The sequence below is a fragment of the Dromaius novaehollandiae genome, chromosome 6 (genome assembly GCF_036370855.1).
Source record: "Dromaius novaehollandiae isolate bDroNov1 chromosome 6, bDroNov1.hap1, whole genome shotgun sequence".
In the NCBI taxonomy this organism is placed as follows: Eukaryota; Metazoa; Chordata; class Aves; order Casuariiformes; family Dromaiidae; genus Dromaius; species Dromaius novaehollandiae.
The window spans coordinates 3366207-3389391 of record NC_088103.1 but is presented as its reverse complement, the minus strand read 5'-3'; positions in this window follow the sequence as shown (position 1 = coordinate 3389391).

Genomic DNA, 23185 nt, shown 5'->3' with positions numbered 1-23185 from the left:
GGCCTAGGAGGCACTGAGGCTGCTGTGATCTCACAAGCACAGCCAGCAGGGGGCACTGCACACTAACGTATGAGGCACTGATGCTGCTGTGACCAACAACCACAGCCAGCAGCCAGGAACATGCCACTGGCCTAGGAGGCACTGAGGCTGCTGTGATCTCACAAGCACAGCCAGCAGGGGGCGCTGCACACTAACGTATGAGGCACTGATGCTGCTGTGACCAACAACCACAGCCAGCAGCCAGGAACCTGCCACTGGCCTAGGAGGCACTCAGGCTGCTGTGACCTCACAAGCACAGCCAGCAGCCACGAGCCTGCCACTGGCCTAGGAGGCACTGAGGCTGCTGTGACCTCCCAAGCACAGCCAACAGGAGGCGCTGCACACTAACGTAAGAGGCACTGAGGCTGCTGTGACCTCACAAGTACAGCCAGCAGCCATGAGCCTGCCACTGGCCTAGGAGGCACTCAGGCTGCTGTGACCTCCCATGTACAGCCAGCAGCCATGAGCCTGCCACTGGCCTAGGAGGCACTCAGGCTGCTGTGACCTCACAAGCTCAGCCAGCAGCCAGGAGCCTGCCACTGGCCTAGGAGGCACTGAGGCTGCTGTGACCTCACAAGCACAGCCAACAGGAGGCGCTGCACACTAACGTATGAGACACTGAGGCTGCTATGAGCACAGAAGAAAAGCCAGCAGCCATGAACCTGCCACTGGCCTAGAAGGCACTGAGGCTGCTGTGACCTCACAAGCACAGCCAGCAGCCAGGAGCCTGCCACTGGCGTAGGAGGCACTCAGGCTGCTGTGACCTCACAAGCACAGCCAGCATGTGGCGCTGCACACTAAGGTTTGAGGCACTGATGCTGCTGTGACCTCACAAGCACAGCCAGCAGCCAGGAGCCTGCCACTGGCCTAGGAGGCACTCAGGCTGCTGTGACCTCAGAAGCACAGCCAGCAGCCAGGAGCCTGCCACTGTACTGGGAGGCACTCAGCCTGCTGTGACCTCACAAGCACAGGCAGCTGCCATGAGCCTGCCACTGGCCTAGGAGGCAATCAGGCTGCTGTGACCTCCCAAACACAGCCAGCAGCCAGGAGCCTGCCACTGGCCTAGGAGACAGTTAGGCTGCTGTGACCTCACAAGTAGACCCAGCAGCCAGGAGCCTGCCCCTGGCCTAGGAGGCACGGAGGATTCTCTGACGTCACAAGCACAGCTGTCAGCCAGGAGCCTGCCACTGGCCTAGGAGGCACTCAGCCTGTTGTGACCTCCCAAGCACAGCCAACAGCCAGGAGCCTGCCACTGGCCTAGGAGGCATGGAGGCTGCTGTGACCTCACAAGCACAACCAGCAGGGGGCGCTGCACACTAACGTATGAGGCACTGAGGCCACTGTGACCACACAAGCACAGCCAGCATCCATGAGCCTGCAACTGGCCTAGGAAGCACTGAGGCTGCTGTGACCACAGAAGCACAGCCAGCAGCCAGGAGCCTGCGACTGGCCTAGCAGGCACGGAGGCTGCTGTGACCTCCCAAGCACAGCCAACAACAGTGAGGCTGGCACTGGCCTATGAGGCACTGAGGCTGCTGTGACCTCACAAGCACAGCCAGCTTGCAGGAGCCTGCCTCTGTCCTAGGAGGCACTGAGGCTGCTGTGACCTCTCAAGCTCAGCCAGCAGGCGTGAGCCTGCCACTGGCCTAGGAGGAACGGAGGATTCTCTGACGTCAAAAGCACAGCCAGCTGCCAGGAGCCTGCCACCGGCCTAGGACGCAATTATGCTGCTGTGACCTCCCAAGCACAGCCAGCAGCCATGAGCCTGTCACTGGCCTAGGAGACAGTTAGGCTGCTGTGACTTCCCAAGCACAGCCAGCAGCCAGGAGCCTGCCTCTGGCCTAGGAGGAACTGAGGCTGCTGTGACCTCAAAAGCACAGCCAGAAGGCATGAGCCTGCCACTGGCCTAGGAGGCACTGAGCCTGCTGTGACCTCAAAAGCACAGCCAGCAGCCATGAGCCTGTCGCTGGCCTAGGAGGCACTCAGGCTGCTGTGACCTCCCAAGCACAGCCAGCAGCCAGGAAACTGCCACTGGCCTAGGAGGCACTCAGGCTGCTGTGACCCCACAAGCACAGGCAGCAGCGAAGAGCCTGTCACTGGCCTCGGAGGCACTGAGTCTGCTGTGACCTCAAGAGCACAACCAGCAGGTGGGGCTGCACACTAACGTATGAGGCACTCAGGCTGCTGTGACCTCACAAGCTCAGCCAGCAGCCAGGACCCTGCCACTGTTTTAGGAGGCACTGAGGCTGCTGTGACCTCACAAGCACAGCCAGCAGCCATGAGCCTGCCACTGGCCTAGGAGGCACTCAGCCTCCTGTGACCTCACAAGCACAGCCAGCAGCCAGGAGCCTGTCGCTGGCCTAGGAGGCACTGAGGCTGCTGTGACCTCACAAGCACAGCCAAGAGGCAGGAGCCTGCTACTGTCCTAGGAGGAACTGAGGTTGCTGTGATCCCACAAGCACAGCCAGCAGCCAGGAGCCTGCCACTGGCCGAGGAGGCATTGAGGCTGCTGTGACATCAGAAGCACAGCCAGCAGCCATGAGCCTGCCACTGGCCTAGGAGGCACTGAGGCTGCTGTGACCTCCCAAGCACAGCCAGCAGGGGGCGCTGCTCATTACCCAGGGGGCACTGATGCTGCTGTGACCTGCCAAGCACAGCCAGCATCCATGAGCCTGCCACTGGCCTAGGAGGCACTCAGGCTGCTGTGAGCTCACAAGCACAGCTGTCAGCCTTGAGCCTGCCACTGGCCGAGGAGGCACTCAGCCAGCTGTGTCCTCACAAGCACAGCCAGCTGCCAGGAGCCTGCGACTGTCCTAGGAGGCACTCAGGCTGTTGTGACCTCACAAGCACAGCCAGCAGCCATGAGCCTGCCGCTGGCCTAGGAGGCACTCAGCCTCCTGTGACCTGACAAGCACAGCCAGCAGCCAGGAGCCTGCCACTGTCCCAGGAGGCACTCAGGCTGCTGTGACCTCACAAGCACAGCCAGCTGCCAGGAGCCTGACACTGGCCAAAGAGGCACTCAGCCTGCTGTGACCTCAAAAGCACAGCCAGCAGCCAGGAGCCTGCCACTGGCCTAGGAGGTATTGAGGCTGCTATGACCACACAAGCACAGCCAGCAGCCATGAGCCTGCCACTGGCCTCGGAGGCACTCAGCCTGCTGTGACCTCCCAAGCACAGCCAGCAGCCAGGATTCTGCGACTGGCCTAGGAAGCACAGAAGCTCCTGTGACCTCACAGGCACAGCCAGCAGGGCTGGCTGCACACTAACATATGAGGCACTGAGTCTGCTGTGATGTCACAAACACAGCCAGCAGCCATGAGCATGCCACTGGCCTAGAAGGCACCCAGCCTGCTGTGACCTCACAAGCACAGCCATCAGGTGGCGCTGCACACTAACATTTGAGGTACTGATGCTGCTGTGACCTCCCAAGCACAGCCAGCAGCCATGAACCTGCCACTGGCCTAGGAGGCACTCAGGCTGCTGTGACCTCACAAGCACAGCCAACAGCCAGGAGCCTGCCACTGGCCTAGGAGGCACTGAGGCTACTGCGACCTCACAAGCGCAGCCAGGAGCCAGGAGCCTGTGACTGGCCCAGGAGACACTTAGGCTGCTGTGACCTCACAAGCACAGCCAGCAGCCATGAGCCTCCCACTGGCCTAGCAGGCACTCAGCCTGCTGTGACCTCACAAGCTCAGCCAGCAGCCATGAGCCTGCCACTGGCCTAGGAGGCACTGATGTTGCTGTGAGCACTCAAAGTCAGCCAGCAGCTAGGAGCCTCCCACTGGCCTAGGAGCACGGAGGATTCTGTGACGTCACAAGCACAATCAGCTGCCATGGTCCTGCCACTGGCCTAGGACGCACTGAGGCTGCTGTGACCTCACAAGCACAGCCAGCAGGTGGCCCTGCACACTAACGTATGAGGTACTAATACTGCTGTGACCTCACAAGCACAGTCAGCAGCCATGAACCTGCCACTGTCCTAGGAGGCACTCAGGCAGCTGCGACCTCACAAGCACAGCCAGCAGGCATCAGACTGCCACTGGCCTAGGAGGCACTGAGGCTGCTGTGACCTCACAAGCACAACCAACAGGGGGCGCTGCACACTAACGTATGAGGCACTGAGACTGCTGTGACCTCAGAAGCACAGCCAGCAGCCAGGAGCCTGCCACTGGCCTAGGAGGCGCTCAGGCAGCTGCGACCTCACAAGCACAGCCAGCAGGGGGCGCTGCACACTAATGTATGAGGCAGTGAGGTGGCTGTGACCACTCAGACTCAGCCAGCAGCCAGGAGCCTCCCACTGGCCTAGGAGGCACGGAGGATTCTCTGACGTCACAAGCACAGCCAGCTGCCAGGAGCCTGCCACTTGCCAAAGAGGCACTCAGGCTGCTGTGACGTCACAAGCACAGCCAGCAGCCATGAGCCTGCCACTGGCATTGGAGAAACTCAGATTGCTGTGACCTCACAAGCACCGCCAGCAGGTGGCCCTGCACACTAATGTATGAGGCACTCATGCACCTGTGATCTCCCAAGCACAACCAGCAGCCAGGAGCCTGCATCTGGCCTAGGAGGCACTTAGGCTGCTGTGGCTGCACAAGCACAGACAGCAACCATGAGCCTGCCACTGGCCTAGGTGGCACGGAGGCTGCAGTGATCTCACAAGCACAGCCAGCAGCCAGGAGCCTGCCACTGGCCTCGGAGGCACTGAGGCTGCTGTGACCTCACAAGCACAGCCAGCAGCCATGAGCCTGCCACTGGCCTAGGAGGCACGGAGGATTCTGTGACGTCACAAGCACAGCCAGCAGCCAGGACCCTGCGACTGTCCTAGGAGGCACTCAGGCTGTTGTGGCCTCACAAGCACAGCCAGCAGCCATGAGCCTGCGACTGGCCTCGGAGGCACGGAGGCTGCTGTGACCTCACAAGCACAGCCAGCAGCCATGAGCCTGCCACTGGCCTAGGAGGCACTGAGGCTGCTGTGAGCTCACAAGCACTGCTGTCTGCCATGAGCCTGTCATTGGCCTAGGAGGCACTGAGGCTGCTGTGACCTCACAAGCACAGCCAGCAGCCAGGAGCCTGCCACTGGCCTAGGAGGCACTGAGGCTGCTCTGACCTCACAAGCACAGCCAGCTGCCAGGAGCCTGCCACTTGCCTCAGCGGCAGTCAGGCTGCTGTGGCCTCACAAGGACAGCCAGCAGCCATGAGCCTGCCACTGGCGTCAGAGGAACTCAGACTGCAGTGACCTCACAAGCACAGCCAGCAGGTGGCCCTGCACACTAATGTATGAGGCACTCATGCACCTGTGATCTCCCAAGCACAACCAGCAGCCAGGAGCCTGCCACTGGCCTATGAGGCACTGAGGCTGCTGTGACATCACAAGCACAGCCAGCAGCCATGAGCCTGCCACTGGCCTAGGAGGCACTCAGGCTGCTGTGACCTCACAAGCACAGCCAGTAGCCATGAGCCTGCCACTGGCCTAGGAGGCACTTAGGCTGCTGTGACCTCACAAGCACAGCCAGCAGCCAGGAGCCTTCCACTGGCCTAGGAGGCACTGATGCTGCTGTGACTTCACAAGCACAGCCAGCAGCCAGGAGCCTGCCACTGGCCTAGGAGGCACTGAGGTGGCTGTGACCACTCAGACTCAGTCCGCAGCCAGGAGCCTCCCACTGGCCTAGGAGGCACGGAGGATTCTGTGACGTCACAAGCACAGCCAGCTGCCAGGAGCCTGCCACTTGCCTCAGAGGCAGTCAGGCTGCTGTGGCCTCACAAGCACAGCCAGCAGCAAGGAGCCTGTCACTGGCGTCGGGGGAACTCAGACTGCAGTGACCTCACAAGCACAGCCAGCAGGTGGCCCTGCACACTAATGTATGAGGCACTCATGCACCTGTGATCTCCCAAGCACATCCAGCAGCCAGGAGCCTGCATCTGGCCTAGGAGGAATTCAGCCTGCTCTGACATCACAAGCACAGCCAGCAGCCATGAGCCTGCCACTGGCCTAGGAGGCACGCAGGCTGCTGTGACCTCACAAGCACAGCCAGCAGCCAGGAGCCTGCCACTGGCCTAGGAGGCACTTAGGCTGCTGTGATCTCACAAGCACAGCCAGCAGCCAGGAGCCTGCCACTGGCCTAGGAGGCACTGAGGCTGCTGTGACCACTCAAACACAGCCAGCAGCCAGGAGCCTCCCACTGGCCTAGAAGGCATGGAGGATTCTGTGACGTCACAAGCACAGCCAGCTGCCAGGAGCCTGCGACTGTCCTAGGAGGCACTCAGGCTGTTGTGACCTCACAAGCACAGCCAGCAGCCATGAGCCTGCCGCTGGCCTAGGAGGCACTCAGCCTCCTGTGACCTGACAAGCACAGCCAGCAGCCAGGAGCCTGCCACTGGCCTAGGAGGCACTGAGGCTGCTGTGACCTCACAAGCACAACCAGCAGGTGGCGCTGCACACTAACGTTTGAGGCACCCATGCTGCTGTGACCTCACAAGCACAGCCAGCAGCCAGGAGCCTGCCACTGGCCTAGAGGCACTGATGCTGCTGTGACCTCACAAGCACAGCCAGCAGCCATGAGCCTGCCACTGGCCTCGGAGGCACTGAGGCTGCTGTGACCTCCCAAGCATAGCCAGCAGCCAGGAGCCTGCCACTGTCCTAGGAGGCACTGAGGCTGCTGTGACCTCACAAGCACAGCCAGCAGCCAGGAGCCTGCCACCGGCCTAGGAGGCACTGAGGCTGCTGTGACCTCACAAGCACAGCCAGCAGCCAGGATTCGGCCACTTGCTGAGGAGGGACTGAAGCTGCTGTGACATCACAAGTACAGCCAGCAGGTGGCGCTGCACACAAACATTTGAGGTACTGATGCTGCTGTGACCTCCCAAGCACAGCCAGCAGCCATGAGTCTGCCAATGGCCTAGGAGGCACTGAGGCTGCTGTGACCTCACAAGCACAGCTGTCTGCCATGAGCCTGCCACTGGCCTAGGAGGCACTCAGCCTGCTGTGACCTCACAAGTAAAGGCAACAGCCATGAGCCTGCCACTGGCCTAGGAGGCACTGAGGCTGCTGTGACCTCACAAGCACAACCAGGAGGTGGCGCTGCACACAAACATTTGAGGTACTGATGCTGCTGTGACCTCACAAGCACAGCCAGCAGTCATGAGTCTGCCAATGGCCTAGGAGGCACTGAGGCTGCTGTGACCTCACAAGCACAGCCAGCAGGAGGAGCTGCACACTAACGTTTGCGGCACTGAGGCTGCTCTGACCACACAAGCACAGCCAGCAGCCAGGAACCTGACACTGGCCTAGGAGGCACTGAGTCTGCTGTGACCTCACAAACACAGCCAGCAGCCATGAGCCTGTCACTGGCCTAGGAGGCACGGAGGCTGCTGTAACCTCACAAGCACAGACAGCGGCCATGAGCCTGCCACTGGCCTAGGAGGCACTGAGGCTGCTGTGACCTCACAAGCACAGCCAGCAGCCAGGAGCCTCTCACTGGCCTAGCAGGCACTCAGCCTCCTGTTACCTCACAAGCACAGCCAGCAGCCATGAGCCTGCCACTGGCCTAGGAGGCACTGAGGTTGCTGTGACCTCCCAAACACAGCCAGCAGCCATGAGCCTGCCACTGGCCTAGGAGGCACTGAGGCTGCTGTGACCTCACAAGCACAGCCAACAGGGGGCGCTGCACACTAACGTATGAGGCACTGAGGCTGCTGTGACATCACAAGCACAGCCAGCAGCCATGAGCCTGTCGCTGGCCTCGGGACACTGAGGCTGCTGTGACCTCACAAGCACAGCCAGCAACCAGGAGCCTGTGACTGGCCTAGGAGGCACTGAGGCTGCTGTGACCTCCCAAGCACAGCCAGCAGCCATGAGCCTGCCACTGGCCTAGGAGGCACTCAGGCTGCTGTGACCACAAAAGCACCGCCAGCAGGTGGCCCTGCACACTAATGTATGAGGCACTCATGCACCTGTGACCTCCCAAGCACAACCAGCAGCCAGGAGCCTGCATCTGGCCTAGGAGGCACTCAGGCTGCTGTGGCTACACAAGCACAGACAGCAACCATGAGCCTGCCACTGGCCTATGAGGCACTGAGGCTGCTGTGATCTCACAAGCACAGCCAGCAGCCATGAGCCTGCCACTGGCCTCGGAGGCACTGAGGATGCTGTGACCTCACAAGCACAGCCAGCAGCCAGGAGCCTGCCACTGGCCTAGGAGGCACTGAGGCTGCTGTGACCACTCAAACTCAGTCAGCAGCCAGGAGCCTCCCACTCGCCTAGGAGGCACGGAGGATTCTGTGACCTCACCAGCACAGCCAGCTGCCAGGACCCTGCGACTGTCCTAGGAGGCACTCAGGCTGTTGTGACCTCACAAGCTCAGCCAGCAGCCAGGAGCCTGCCACTGGCCTCGGAGGCACTGAGGCTGCTGTGACCTCACAAGCACAGCCAGCAGCCATGAGCCTGCCACTGGCCTAGGAGGCACTGAGGCTGCTGTGAGCTCACAAGCACTGCTGTCTGCCATGAGCCTGCCACTGGCCTAGGAGGCACTCAGCCTGCTGTGACCTCACAAGCACAGCCAGCAGGCAGGAGCCTGCCACTGGCCTAGGAGGCACTGAGGCTGCTGTGACCACTCAAACTCAGTCAGCAGCCAGGAGCCTCCCACTCGCCTAGGAGGCACGGAGGATTCTGTGACCTCACAAGCACAGCCAGCTGCCAGGACCCTGCGACTGTCCTAGGAGGCACTCAGGCTGTTGTGACCTCACAAGCTCAGCCAGCAGCCAGGAGCCTGCCACTGGCCTCGGAGGCACTGAGGTTGCTGTGACCTCCCAAACACAGCCAGCAGCCATGAACCTGCCACTGGCCTAGGAGGCACTGAGGCTGCTGTGACCTCACAAGCACAGCCAACAGGGGGCGCTGCACACTAACGTATGAGGCACTGAGGCTGCTGTGACCTCCCAAGCACAGCCAGCAGCCATGAGCCTGTCGCTGGCCTCGGGACACTGAGGCTGCTGTGACCTCACAACCACAGCCAGCAACCAGGAGCCTGTGACTGGCCTAGGAGGCACTGAGGCTGCTGTGACCTCACAAGCACAGCCAACAGGGGGCGCTGCACACTAACGTATGAGGCACTGAGGCTGCTGTGACCTCACAAGCACAGCCAGCAGCCATGAGCCTGTCGCTGGCCTCGGGACACTGAGGCTGCTGTGACCTCACAAGCACAGCCAGCAACCAGGAGCCTGTGACTGGCCTAGGAGGCACTGAGGCTGCTGTGACCTCCCAAGCACAGCCAGCAGCCATGAGCCTTCCACTGGCCTAGGAGGCACTCAGCCTGCTGTGACCTCACAAGCACAGGCAGCAGACGGGAGCCTGCCACTTGCCGAGGAGGCACTGAGGCTGCTGTGACCTCACAACCACAGCCAGCAGCCAGCAGCCTGCCACTGGCCTAGAAGGCAGTCAGCCTCCTGTGACCTCCCAAGCACAACCAGCAGCCAGGAGACTGCCACTGGCCGAGGAGACACTGAGGCTGCTGTGACCTCACAAGCACAGCCAACAGGGGGCGCTGCACACTAACGTATGAGGCTCTCAGGCTGCTGAGACCTCACAAGCACAGCCAGCAGCCAGGAGCCTGCCACTGGCCTAGGAGGCACTGAGGCTGCTATGACCACACAAGCACAGCCAGCAGCCAGGAGCCTGCCACTGGCCTCGGAGGCACTCAGCCTGCTGTGACCTCCCAAGCACAGCCAGCAGCCAGGATTCTGCGACTGGCCTAGGAGGCACTCATGCTGCTGTGACCTCACAGGCACAGCCAGCAGGGCTGGCTGCACACTAACATATGAGGCACTGAGTCTGCTGTGATGTCACAAACACAGCCAGCAGCCATGAGCATGCCACTGGCCTAGAAGGCACCCAGCCTGCTGTGACCTCACAAGCACAGCCATCAGGTGGCGCTGCACACTAACATTTGAGGTACTGATGCTGCTGTGACCTCCCAAGCACAGCCAGCAGCCATGAACCTGCCACTGGCCTAGGAGGCACTGAGACTTCTGTGACCTCACAAGCACAGCCAACAGCCAGGAGCCTGCCACTGGCGTAGGAGGCACTGAGGCTACTGCGACCTCACAAGCGCAGCCAGGAGCCTGCGACTGCCCAGGAGACACTTAGGCTGCTGTGACCTCACAAGAACAGCCAGCAGCCAGGAGCCTCCCACTGGCCTAGCAGGCACTCAGCCTGCTGTGACCTCACAAGCTCAGCCAGCAGCCATGAGCCTGCCACTGGCCTAGGAGGCACTGATGTTGCTGTGAGCACTCAAAGTCAGCCAGCAGCTAGGAGCCTCCCACTGGCCTAGGAGCACGGAGGATTCTGTGACGTCACAAGCACAATCAGCTGCCATGATCCTGCCACTGGCCTAGGACGCACTGAGGCTGCTGTGACCTCACAAGCACAGCCAGCAGGTGGCCCTGCACACTAACGTATGAGGTACTAATACTGCTGTGACCTCACAAGCACAGTCAGCAGCCATGAACCTGCCACTGGCCTAGGAGGCACTCAGGCAGCTGCGACCTCACAAGCACAGCCAGCAGGCATCAGACTGCCACTGGCCTAGGAGGCACTGAGGCTGCTGTGACCTCACAAGCACAACCAACAGGGGGCGCTGCACACTAACGTATGAGGCACGGAGTCTGCTGTGACCTCACAAGTACAGTCACCAGCCAGGAGCCTGCCACTGGCCTCGGAGGCACGGAGGCTGCTGTGACCTCACAAGCACAGCCAGCAGCCATGAGCCTGCCACTGGCCTCGGAGGCACTGAGGCTGCTGTGACCTCACAAGCACAGCCAGTAGGGGGCGCTGCACACTAACGTATGAGCCACTTATTCTGCTGTGACCTCACAAGCACAGCCAGCAGCCAGGAGCCTGCCACTGGCCTAGGAGGCACTGAGGCTGCTGTGACCTCACAAGCACAGCCAGCAGCCAGGAGCTTGCCACTGGCCTAGGAGGCACTCTGGCTGCTGTGACCTCCCAAGCACAGCCAGCAGGGGGCGCTGCACACTAACATATGAGGCTCTGATTCTGCTGTGACCTCACAAGCACAGCCAGCAGCCAAGAGCCTGCCACTGGCCTAGGAGGCAGTCAGGCTGCTGTGACCTCACAAGCACAGCCAGCAGCCATAAGCCTGCCACTGGCCTAGGAGACACTCAGGCTGCTGTGACCTTGTTTTCCGTAAAGCGGATTCGTTGCCCGGTGTGCAATGAGCCAGTAATTACACACTCAGGAGAGACATTTATTTATTTATTTCAGAGTTGCGCAAGCCTGGGTGCTCGATGGTCTCCCACAAATCAAACACCCCCCCACCCCCAACTTTTCAGGTAGCATTTATACAATCAAATTTGCCATATTTGTGACTTCCTTCCTCTTTTACACTGATTGGTTAATGATTTCTTCACATTTCCCGGGTCCCACCCCTGCTTCTCAAGGTCCTCGTCAATTAATTAACAGTGCCCCAGCTGGGTCAGTAGGTGTTATCTTCTAAGGCCCTGAGGAAGAAGACATAATCCAGACCCCTTAATCATCACTGTTTTAACAGTGAGAGGAAGCTTTTTGCTTCCCAAGGTCTTGGCGCCCAAACAGGCCTTATTTCTCAGCCTTGGCATCCTCCCTTCTGGAGAGTGGGGCACAGGAATGCAGACTGCTTGTAACTCCCTTATCTCTCCAGCCTGCACCAGCTCTGAGGCCTTTTCTTAACGAACTAGGAGCGCGGCCTAAGGCTTCAGCAAATTTAGCTACTTATGCTAAGCAAGTGTGCGGCTACTCATGCTAAGCAAATTCTATCTAAGATAGAAGTTATCCAAATCTACCTACTTCAAACATTCTTTCTGAGCTTCTCAGGGTTGTCTTGTAACAATTCCCCCCTTTGAGACTTATATGATCATTTTCATATTAGTCTCACTCTTTTAAAATCTTTCCCATATTAGTTTCATATAACACTTAGCAATACATTGAATCACTACATAAACACATACAAAAACTACTAACACCAACCCTAAAATTGTGAAACATTTTTTAACCCATGAGCTCACATCAGGGAACCAGGAAGTCAACCATTTCCATGTTTCTTCAAATCCGAAAGAAGTATCATCTTTCTGAACCTCATGTAAGATTTCAGTCTGCTTCCAGGTTTCATTTAGATCGGGAGAAATTCTCCCGCTTTGATCCACATATACACAGCAACTAGTGTTTATTACTGTACATACTCCTCCCTGAGATGCCAATAACATATCTAGAGCCATCCTGTTTTGGGTACTTATTTTAGCAATTTCTGAAACCTCCTCTTGTAAAGCTGCAATGGCATCAGAGGTTTTATTCCCTATTTTTTCAATAACTGCTGAAATATTTACTATTGCTTTTTCAAGTTCACTCACTCCCAATTGTGGAAACAGCCACCTTACGAATGACTGAAACCTAGTAGGTTGATCTATTAAAGGATTATTGACCCTCTTTTGTCTCCTCATGAATGTTCTTAGCCAGGATTTTTGGTATTTATTACTCAGTTCTTTTCTTATAGTAACATTAGGGATTATTGCCCCTAAAGTACCTGTCCCTGACCAATTAGGAGGTAGCACTTTTCATGCCTTGTTCCCACACAACCAATACCATCCACTACCTTTCGGAACACGCCACCCATTTAGTTCCTTACTTGGCCACTTATAACCTATTTCAGGTATATGAGAGCAATTTTTATAACCTCCCACCTTAATGGCTCCAGTACAGTTGATCAGCTGCTTTCCATAGGGTACAGTTTTTTCCCCACCATCTATTACTATTATTACATCTTCGGATGCATTGATAATAATCTCCTGTCACCCTCTGGACTTCCCATTCCTGTTCGGTTGTTTCATTATATTTCGTTTGATCACTATCATTTCTTATCTGCCTCATAAATTCCATAAAGGAAAAATTAAGAGGCACTCCAATTAGGGGGAAGCCCTTGTTGGAATGTTCAGGGAAGTGGGTACACACCCAGCAATCCTTCTGGTTAACTATCTTCATAGATTTCGTAATTACTTCCAAATGGAGATTATGGCTCCAAAATCCTTCCTGATTCCCTTTAATTGTTTGGCTCAGGTAACTTAGAAAAACTAACCACCACATTTCTCCCCTGGTTATTTGGGAGAACATCATTTTTACACAGATACCATAGATACCATAACAACAATATTCACCCTATTCCTAACAAACAGATTAAAGCAATTCTTTCCTGAATACAATCTAAATTTAAAACCGATTCGCTTCCAATACAACTCATATATCTTTATATATTTTTAACTTTAAAGGTTGAACTTGTTCAGCTTTCCACGTCTCTCGAGGTACTGCTTTCACTCGGGTGTAGTGGATCCAGGAATCAATTCCCTGCAGTTTCACAGCAGTATTTGTTGTTAGCAGTACAAGATACGGTCCCCTCCACTTTTCTACCAATGGCTCATCCTTCCAGGTCCGAAGGTACACTTGATCTCCCAGCTGGAATGAATGTACAGGTGAATCTAAAAGTACAGGAGATCTTAACTGGATGTACCTATGGAGAGAAGTAAGAACCTTTGCCATAGACAAGAGATAATCACTTAAAATTTGATCGCCCTTAACGTGCATTTGAATTTCATTTCCAGTTAGATTTACAGTGTAAGGTTTACCATACAGAATCTCAAAGGGACTAACTTTCTCCCTAACAAAACATCAGTCCATTTCATCTGAGTCTCCTGACACAATTTTCCTACCTGTCTCTTAATTGTTTGATTCATTCTTTCCACTTTTCCACTGGATTGTGGCCTCCAGGGGGTATGTAAGTCCCATTTAATTTGTAGTATTTTTGAGATTTGCTGTACTATTTCTGCTATAAAATGAGGTCCTCTATCTGAAGAAAACCCTTCTGGTACCCCAAATCTTGGTATAATTTCTTTTAATAACATTTTTACTACCTCCCTGGCTTTATTGGTACGACACGGGAAAGCTTCAGGCCATCCTGAAAAGGTGTCAACAATTACCAACAAATATTTATATCCATTACATCTTGGTAATTCAGAAAAATCAATTTGCCAGTAATCCCCAGGCATGAAGCCCCTTTTTACTTCCCCTGGGGGGGGCTTCTTCTGAAACACATTAGTCCATTTTCCCTCTGATAATTCCAGAGCCCGGGCTAAAGCAATCAGTTCTGCTTTCTGGGCTGATGTATTTGCTGGTAGTGATCTTGCTGGTAGTGATCTTGCTTCGATTTCTCCTTCCAAAGTGACGACAGCGTATCCAGCCCTTCTTTCTCCCTTTATTATAAAACTGCTTCCATTGGTAAATAATTCGCAGTCTGGATTCTGCAATGGAACATCTCTCAAATCTGGACGGCTGGAATATACTCGCTCAATAGTTTGCAGACAGTCATGAGCCAACTTCCCCCTTCATGAAATGGTAATAAAGATGCCAGATTAAGGGTATTACACACCTTCATGGTTACATCTTCTTGCTCAAGTATCACTGTCTGGTACTGCACCATCCTACTCGGGGATAACCAGTGATGCCCTTTTTGTTCTAAAACTGCTGCAACAGCATGTGGTACATAAACAGTCACTCTTTGTCCCAACGTCAGTTTTCGTGCCTCTTGTATTAACATCACAGCAGCTGCAACTGCTCTGAGGCATCCTGGCCACCCCGCACTCACTTTATCCAGCTGTCTTGAAAAGTAAGCCACAGGTCTTTTCCAATTTCCTAAAGTCTGTACAAGCACTCCCAAAGCCTGGTGCCCTCTCTCATGTACATAAAGGGTTTTGTTTTTTTTTTTTTTTTTTTTTTTTTAAACAGGCAGGATTGGAGTATTGTACTCGGATTGACATTCTCGCAACAGTCCATACTTTAAGAAATTATTAATCATAGGCTCCAGTCCAACACGGGCCTCTAGCTTCATGGGATACTGTTTTCGACTTACCGGTTTAGCTCCTTGTTTTAATTCCACCTTTACCGGTTCTGCACATCTGGCTCTTCCGGGTTTCTCCGTTGCCCACACAAAAGGGATTACTGCGTCCATTACTTCGGAGGGAATTTCGCTTGGTCCATCCTCCACCTGTTCGGAATCCAGTGCTTTCTGCAACATATATGCTTGTGCCTTCCAGGCGTTACTTTGTGGAATGTGCACCTTAACTTTGTTTTGATCAAAGGTTATCTGTGCCCCCAGTTTATTCAGTAAATCCCTCCCCATTAGGGGTAATGGGCTTTCTGGCATGTATAAGAATTCATGTGTTAACACCTTATTTCCTATTTCACATTTAATTGGTTGACAGAAAGGTTTGACCTCTCGCTTTCCCGTGGCCCCAATTACTGGCATAGAGAATTTACTCACTGGTCCCTTACAGCTATTTAGCACTGAATATGTTGCTCCAGTGTCTACTAAAAATTTAACTGTTTTGTTCCCCAGCTTTACTGAAACCAGGGGTTTGGCTGGGGAATCCAATTCCTCAACCCCCGGTCCCCATCAGTCTGAATCCTCTGTACCAATCATGAGCAAATCTGCCTCTGGAACAGATGCAGACAGAGGCTTCCAATGATCTGTTTGTCTCTTTGGGCACTCATTTTTCCAGTGCCCCTTCCCCCTGCAAATTGCACACTGATCTCTCCTTAGCGGAATTCTATCTCCTAAATTCCCTCTTTCTCTATACCCTCTTCCACGTCCTTGTCCTTTTGGAAAACTCCTTCCCTGAGAGGGAGTTTGTGCTTGGGCAAATGCAGCTGCCAAGATTGCAGCATTTTGCCTCTTATCTTTCAGTTTCTCCTTTTGTTTTTCCTTTCTCTCCACTTCTTCCCTATTATTGTACACCTTATATGCAATTTCTATTAATTGCGATATCGACATCCCCGACATACCATCTACTTTCTGAAGCTTTCTCCTTATATCTGGTGCTGACTGTCCTACAAATAATGTAGTAAAAGTCATTTTATTTGCTTCGTCCTCGGGATCCAAGTCTGTCCATTTTCGGGCAGTTTCACATAACCGCTCGTAAAATGCAGAGGGATCCTCAGTCTTACCCTGTGCGACTTGATATAGTTTTGCAATATTTTTGGGCTTAGGTACTCCATGCTTTACCCCGTATAATATTAACTGTTGGTACTGTTTAGTCATTAACCTGCCTGCCCCTGTGTTTTGATCCCAACCCGGTATAAAACGGTCTGGTTCGTCTCTGGCATTTTGTCTTTCATTCCCCTCTTGAGCTTTGTCTAATACCATTCTTTTCTCCTCAGGTGAAAGCAAAGTATTTAAAAGCACCTGTAAATCCTGCCAATCTGGATTATGATTTTCAATTATCATTTTAAAGGATTGATACATCTTTTCTAGATTTTCTCGGTACGACCCGGCAGACTCCTTCCAATTCATTAAATCTGTAGTTGAAAAAGGGACCTTCACATACACAGGCATCCCGTCTGGTCTGACTGCTTGACGCAGTGGGGCCTGAATCGCGGGATGTTTAGCCCGAGTAGCCCGAGTTCTGCCTGCAATCGGGCTACATGCTTCACTTCCCTTATTTCTGCTATCGACACTATCTTGATCTCTTTCCGGAGAGACCAATAATTGTACATCCTCTTCCTCATCACCCACTTTTAAACACCTTTTCCCAATGCTACAAGCAGAGCAACACCGAGACATTTTCTCTTTGTTTCCCATCATCATTAACACATTTGAATCAGAGATCAACAGCTTACATTTTTTTCTAGTTTCATGATCATTTCTCAGAGAGAAGAACAAATCTACATATGGGACCTCATCCCATTTGTTCTGTCTTCTGCAAAACAACATAAATTGCAAGATTATATTATAGTTTAGCGTTCCCATTTCTGGCCATTTTTCCTCATCCTCCAGTTTATACATTGGCCACCACTGAGTACAGTATTCCTTTAATTTTCTCCTTGTTAAAGGATTCCCACCAAACTTACTCCAATGTTTCAGGATGCATCCTAAAGGAGAACAGGAGCATACCCCCACAGATTGTCCTGTTCCCATATTACCACCCTTAAAAGAACGTTCTTACCAATTACACTTTCGTACACTCCAGTCGTCACTGTCCAAACGTGTACAAAGCTTACCTTTGGTTACCACAACCAATTACCCTTGTATCATACCCTTTATGCAATGTCTCTTAATAATTACTGCGTTGCACCTTTGAGTCGCTTACCTGTTCCGACCAGGGAGGGTGCTCACAGAGTCCCCGAACAAAACGGTCGGTGCACGCTGGAGTCCGATGAGCAGTGTCTCCCCGCCGGAACTGGCAAGAAGATCCGGGCAAGGCTTTACAGCGAGAGTCCCACCTGGGTCGCCAGAAATATGTTGTCCGAAAAGCGGATTCGTTGCCCGGTGTGCAATGAGCCAGTAATTACACACTCAGGAGAGACATTTATTTATTTATTTCAGAGTTGCGCAAGCCTGGGTGCTCGGTGGTCTCCCACAAATCAAACACCCCCCCACCCCCAACTTTTCAGGTAGCATTTATACAATCAAATTTGCCATATTTGTGACTTCCTTCCTCTTATTTGCCATATTTGTGACTTCCTTCCTCTTTTACACTGATTGGTTAATGATTTCTTCACATTTCCCGGGTCCCACCCCTGCTTCTCAAGGTCCTCGTCAATTAATTAACAGTGCCCCAGCTGGGTCAGTAGGTGTTATCTTCTAAGGCCCTGAGGAAGAAGACATAATCCAGACCCCTTAATCATCACTGTTTTAACAGTGAGAGGAAGCTTTTTGCTTCCCAAGGTCTTGGCGCCCAAACAGGCCTTATTTCTCAGCCTTGGCATCCTCCCTTTCGGAGAGTGGGGCACAGGAATGCAGACTGCTTGTAACTCCCTTATCTTTCCAGCCTGCACCAGCTCTGAGGCCTTTTCTTAACGAACTAGGAGCGCGGCCTAAGGCATCAGCAAATTTAGCTACTTACGCTAAGCAAGTGTGCGGCTACTCATGCTAAGCAAATTCTATCTAAGATAGAAGTTATCCAGATCTACCTACTTCAAACATTCTTTCTGTGCTTCTCAGGGTTGTCTTGTAACAACCTCACCAGCACAGCCAGGAGCCATGAGCCTGCGACTGGCCTAGGAGGCACTCAGGCTCCTGTGAACTCACAAGCACAACCAGCAGGGGGGGCTGCACACTAACATTAGGGGCACTGAGGCTGCTGTGACCTCACAAGCACAGCCAGCAGCCATGAGTATGCCAATGGCCTAGGAGGCACTGAGGCTGCTGAGACCTCACAAGCACAGCCAGCAGCCAGGAGCCGGCCACTGGCATCGGAGGGACTCAGCCTGCTGTGACCTCACAAGAACAGCCAGCAGCCATGAGTCTGTTCCTGGCCTAGGAGGCACTGATGCTGCTGTGACCTCCCAAGCACAGCCAGCAGCCAGGAGCCTGCCACTGGCCTAGGAGGCACTCAGCCAGCTGTGACCTCACAAGCACAGCCAGCAGCCATGAGCCTGCCACTGGCCTAGGAGGCACTGAGGCTGCTGTGACCTCACAAGCACAGCCAGCAGCCAGGAGCCTGCCAGTGGCCTCGAAGGCACTGATGCTACTGTGACCTCCCAAGCACAGCCAGCAGCCATTAGCAGGCTACTGGCCTGGGAGGCACTCAGGCTGCTGTGACCTCACAAGCACAGCCAGCAGGGGGCGCTGCACACTAACATATGAGGCTCTGATTCTGCTGTGACCTCACAAGCACAGCCAGCAGCCATAAGCCTGCCACTGGCCTAGGAGACACTCAGGCTGCTGTGACCTTGTTGTCCGTAAAGCGGATTCGTTGCCCGGTGTGCAATGAGCCAGTAATTACACACTCAGGAGAGACATTTATTTATTTATTTCAGAGTTGCGCAAGCCTGGGTGCTCGATGGTCTCCCACAAATCAAACACCCCCCCACCCCCAACTTTTCAGGTAGCATTTATACAATCAAATTTGCCATATTTGTGACTTCCTTCCTCTTATTTGCCATATTTGTGACTTCCTTCCTCTTTTACACTGATTGGTTAATGATTTCTTCACATTTCCCGGGTCCCACCCCTGCTTCTCAAGGTCCTCGTCAATTAATTAACACTGCCCCAGCTGGGTCAGTAGGTGTTATCTTCTAAGGCCCTGAGGAAGAAGACATAATCCAGACCCCTTAATCATCACTGTTTTAACAGTGAGAGGAAGCTTTTTGCTTCCCAAGGTCTTGGCGCCCAAACAGGCCTTATTTCTCAGCCTTGGCATCCTCCCTTCTGGAGAGTGGGGCACAGGAATGCAGACTGCTTGTAACTCCCTTATCTCTCCAGCCTGCACCAGCTCTGAGGCCTTTTCTTAACGAACTAGGAGCGCGGCCTAAGGCTTCAGCAAATTTAGCTACTTATGCTAAGCAAGTGTGCGGCTACTCATGCTAAGCAAATTCTATCTAAGATAGAAGTTATCCAAATCTACCTACTTCAAACATTCTTTCTGAGCTTCTCAGGGTTGTCTTGTAACAATTCCCCCCTTTGAGACTTATATGATCATTTTCATATTAGTCTCACTCTTTTAAAATCTTTCCCATATTAGTTTCATATAACACTTAGCAATACATTGAATCACTACATAAACACATACAAAAACTACTAACACCAACCCTAAAATTGTGAAACATTTTTTAACCCATGAGCTCACATCAGGGAACCAGGAAGTCAACCATTTCCATGTTTCTTCAAATCCGAAAGAAGTATCATCTTTCTGAACCTCATGTAAGATTTCAGTCTGCTTCCAGGTTTCATTTAGATCGGGAGAAATTCTCCCGCTTTGATCCACATATACACAGCAACTAGTGTTTATTACTGTACATACTCCTCCCTGAGATGCCAATAACATATCTAGAGCCATCCTGTTTTGGGTACTTATTTTAGCAATTTCTGAAACCTCCTCTTGTAAAGCTGCAATGGCATCAGAGGTTTTATTCCCTATTTTTTCAATAACTGCTGAAATATTTACTATTGCTTTTTCAAGTTCACTCACTCCCAATTGTGGAAACAGCCACCTTACGAATGACTGAAACCTAGTAGGTCGATCTATTAAAGGATTATTGACCCTCTTTTGTCTCCTCATGAATGTTCTTAGCCAGGATTTTTGGTATTTATTACTCAGTTCTTTTCTTATAGTAACATTAGGGATTATTGCCCCTAAAGTACCTGTCCCTGACCAATTAGGAGGTAGCACTTTTCATGCCTTGTTCCCACACAACCAATACCATCCACTACCTTTCGGAACACGCCACCCATTTAGTTCCTTACTTGGCCACTTATAACCTATTTCAGGTATATGAGAGCAATTTTTATAACCTCCCACCTTAATGGCTCCAGTACAGTTGATCAGCTGCTTTCCATAGGGTACAGTTTTTTCCCCACCATCTATTACTATTATTACATCTTCGGATGCATTGATAATAATCTCCTGTCACCCTCTGGACTTCCCATTCCTGTTCGGTTGTTTCATTATATTTCGTTTGATCACTATCATTTCTTATCTGCCTCATAAATTCCATAAAGGAAAAATTAAGAGGCACTCCAATTAGGGGGAAGCCCTTGTTGGAATGTTCAGGGAAGTGGGTACACACCCAGCAATCCTTCTGGTTAACTATCTTCATAGATTTCGTAATTACTTCCAAATGGAGATTATGGCTCCAAAATCCTTCCTGATTCCCTTTAATTGTTTGGCTCAGGTAACTTAGAAAAACTAACCACCACATTTCTCCCCTGGTTATTTGGGAGAACATCATTTTTACACAGATACCATAGATACCATAACAACAATATTCACCCTATTCCTAACAAACAGATTAAAGCAATTCTTTCCTGAATACAATCTAAATTTAAAACCGATTCGCTTCCAATACAACTCATATATCTTTATATATTTTTAACTTTAAAGGTTGAACTTGTTCAGCTTTCCACGTCTCTCGAGGTACTGCTTTCACTCGGATGTAGTGGATCCAGGAATCAATTCCCTGCAGTTTCACAGCAGTATTTGTTGTTAGCAGTACAAGATACGGTCCCCTCCACTTTTCTACCAATGGCTCATCCTTCCAGGTCCGAAGGTACACTTGATCTCCCAGCTGGAATGAATGTACAGGTGAATCTAAAAGTACAGGAGATCTTAACTGGATGTACCTATGGAGAGAAGTAAGAACCTTTGCCATAGACAAGAGATAATCACTTAAAATTTGATCGCCCTTAACGTGCATTTGAATTTCATTTCCAGTTAGATTTACAGTGTAAGGTTTACCATACAGAATCTCAAAGGGACTAACTTTCTCCCTAACAAAACATCAGTCCATTTCATCTGAGTCTCCTGACACAATTTTCCTACCTGTCTCTTAATTGTTTGATTCATTCTTTCCACTTTTCCACTGGATTGTGGCCTCCAGGGGGTATGTAAGTCCCATTTAATTTGTAGTATTTTTGAGATTTGCTGTACTATTTCTGCTATAAAATGAGGTCCTCTATCTGAAGAAAACCCTTCTGGTACCCCAAATCTTGGTATAATTTCTTTTAATAACATTTTTACTACCTCCCTGGCTTTATTGGTACGACACGGGAAAGCTTCAGGCCATCCTGAAAAGGTGTCAACAATTACCAACAAATATTTATATCCATTACATCTTGGTAATTCAGAAAAATCAATTTGCCAGTAATCCCCAGGCATGAAGCCCCTTTTTACTTCCCCTGGGGGGGGCTTCTTCTGAAACACATTAGTCCATTTTCCCTCTGATAATTCCAGAGCCCGGGCTAAAGCAATCAGTTCTGCTTTCTGGGCTGATGTATTTGCTGGTAGTGATCTTGCTGGTAGTGATCTTGCTTCGATTTCTCCTTCCAAAGTGACGACAGCGTATCCAGCCCTTCTTTCTCCCTTTATTATAAAACTGCTTCCATTGGTAAATAATTCGCAGTCTGGATTCTGCAATGGAACATCTCTCAAATCTGGACGGCTGGAATATACTCGCTCAATAGTTTGCAGACAGTCATGAGCCAACTTCCCCCTTCATGAAATGGTAATAAAGATGCCAGATTAAGGGTATTACACACCTTCATGGTTACATCTTCTTGCTCAAGTATCACTGTCTGGTACTGCACCATCCTACTCGGGGATAACCAGTGATGCCCTTTTTGTTCTAAAACTGCTGCAACAGCATGTGGTACATAAACAGTCACTCTTTGTCCCAACGTCAGTTTTCGTGCCTCTTGTATTAACATCACAGCAGCTGCAACTGCTCTGAGGCATCCTGGCCACCCTGCACTCACTTTATCCAGCTGTCTTGAAAAGTAAGCCACAGGTCTTTTCCAATTTCCTAAAGTCTGTACAAGCACTCCCAAAGCCTGGTGCCCTCTCTCATGTACATAAAGGGTTTTTTTTTTTTTTTTTGTTTTTTTTTTTTTTTTAAACAGGCAGGATTGGAGTATTGTACTCGGATTGACATTCTCGCAACAGTCCATACTTTAAGAAATTATTAATCATAGGCTCCAGTCCAACACGGGCCTCTAGCTTCATGGGATACTGTTTTCGACTTACCGGTTTAGCTCCTTGTTTTAATTCCACCTTTACCGGTTCTGCACATCTGGCTCTTCCGGGTTTCTCCGTTGCCCACACAAAAGGGATTACTGCGTCCATTACTTCGGAGGGAATTTCGCTTGGTCCATCCTCCACCTGTTCGGAATCCAGTGCTTTCTGCAACATATATGCTTGTGCCTTCCAGGCGTTACTTTGTGGAATGTGCACCTTAACTTTGTTTTGATCAAAGGTTATCTGTGCCCCCAGTTTATTCAGTAAATCCCTCCCCATTAGGGGTAATGGGCTTTCTGGCATGTATAAGAATTCATGTGTTAACACCTTATTTCCTATTTCACATTTAATTGGTTGACAGAAAGGTTTGACCTCTCGCTTTCCCGTGGCCCCAATTACTGGCATAGAGAATTTACTCACTGGTCCCTTACAGCTATTTAGCACTGAATATGTTGCTCCAGTGTCTACTAAAAATTTAACTGTTTTGTTCCCCAGCTTTACTGAAACCAGGGGTTTGGCTGGGGAATCCAATTCCTCAACCCCCGGTCCCCATCAGTCTGAATCCTCTGTACCAATCATGAGCAAATCTGCCTCTGGAACAGAT